This window comes from Pteropus alecto, unplaced genomic scaffold (assembly GCF_000325575.1).
Source record: "Pteropus alecto unplaced genomic scaffold, ASM32557v1 scaffold88, whole genome shotgun sequence".
Lineage (NCBI taxonomy): Eukaryota > Metazoa > Chordata > Mammalia > Chiroptera > Pteropodidae > Pteropus > Pteropus alecto.
Window position 1 is genome coordinate 8,350,390 of NW_006494611.1, and position 1,960 is coordinate 8,352,349.

General features: G+C 36.2%; 1 protein-coding gene across 8 annotated transcripts in view; it reads right to left on the bottom strand.

Annotated features, from left to right (window-relative positions):
* BTRC (beta-transducin repeat containing E3 ubiquitin protein ligase) overlaps positions 1-1,960 on the bottom strand; it is a 148,571-nt gene that overhangs the window by 16,438 nt on the left and 130,173 nt on the right. The window lies entirely within an intron of this gene.

Sequence of the window (1,960 nt, forward strand, 5' to 3'; positions counted from 1 at the left end):
AAATGCCTAAAAGCACTGTGCTGTCAAGTCTAAGGCATGAAATTGACTTTCACAGGTGTGTTCCTGGCTACGTATATACATGCATGCATTTTACTGCCTTTCCTTGATTCCAGTGAGCAACATTTGTTAGCATCTCCTTCCTTATGACAGCACATCTCTAGAATACTCATATCCCAAGCTAGATCTTTGCTACGAAAAAAAAATCAGTAAATGGCAATCACTTCCTGCTGGGTAAAAAATTTAATTCCTCATCCTGAAGTTAAGAACCCACCAAACACGGTGTGGAAGCTAGTAAACCCCACTATGGGTGTACTAACTGCTGTTCTCACTGGCACCATGCCTTGCAAAGTGGAGACAGGCAGAAATGCCTCTGAGTGTAATCCTGGCACCAGAGAAATCATGTTTTCTCTGGGCCAGTCATCCATTCCTCCCTCTATAGCTCCATTACAATATAATTAATTGTTCGATGTCTCCAGGAGCACTTCTTCCCTGCCCTCTTCCTATTATACACCTTGAAAATTAGTTGAGAAAATTTCCTATCAGGAAGGTAGCTGGCTCTGACTCCTGTGTTAATATGGAGAGGGAAATCTGCAATGAAGAAGCTAAAATAATGGTTCTGAAAAATAGGAGGAAGAAACATGATACACCAACATAAAGAAAAGGGCAAACAAGACACATTATGAAATAATTCTGGTTTAAAGGTACTCTTCTCTAAACAATTTCATTCTATAAACACGTTGCAGATAAACATTCTGAATGAAGAGATTCTAAATCTGGTTAATAATTACAATTTAGTAATTTTGACTTCTTCAACATCCTTTAATGAAATAGGAATCACTGTATTAATTTTACAGATAAAGAAATCAAATGCCAGGGAGATTAAGTAAGTTGCCCAAAGTCACATAACGAGTGAGTAGAGCTGAGAATCTAAGTCTGACTTCAGATCCCATACTCTGAACTACTTTATTGTCTCTCAATGCCCACCATTCCTTAGAAACTGTTGTCTCCCTTTTCATCTCTGGCAGTTATACAGGCATCCCAGGATTTTCTTTATATGCAATGAAACCATCTATACATCTGAAAGAGAAATCATATAAACCTCTGATCTTATTTTCTACTACACTGTATTTACCATGCCTTGCTAAAGTATATGAATTTCTTCAAATCAACGGTGCTATAAAAAAGGGTGAGTAGGTATTGAAAACTGGTTTCTCAGTCTATATCTGTGTTATAAGTCAAAACCTTTTATGATGGAAGCTCTTTGACACCAGGGACCACTTCTATATGAAATGCTTAGTACCTTTGAGAGTGTGAGTGAGTACATGATAAATGCTAAATATTAAATTCAGAATGTTATCATAAAAGGTAATCTGCTGATTAAGAAAATGGACTTTTCCTAAGTGATCTTTTATTATACGTTTAAGAGTTACCATTACTGAGCAGAGAGCATATTCAGTATTATTTGAGAGAAGAAATGACAGAGTTCATGTCCTAGGGGCAGACTGTCAAATTCATCTAGATACAAAATACAACAGCAAAGTAGAAATTAAACCCAAAGCTTTATTAGAAAACTATATTTACTTATTTGTTTTTGGTTGGAGAAAATAGAAGAAACTTTCGAAGACAGCATTTGGGGAAAGGTATAACAAAAAGACTTTACTGACAATAGGTTTGATAAGACAATTTGAAAGAATAAAATGAAAAACTGATCACAGACTAAATTTTTTTATAAGAAAAAGTTGGGGAGGACACTAACACAAGAAGAAAGGCAACACATAAAAATAGAAGCAGTCACAGAAAGTCAAGGGGATACAGGAAGAGGTCCTCATGGGGTGGACAAATATTTGTAATTTCATGGGGCTATATCAAGTTAAGATGACAAATGTGGCCAAAGACAAAGGAATGTAGTCACAACTCTGAAGGATACTCTAAAGAACAGGAATGGGTTCCTGTGGTTGAA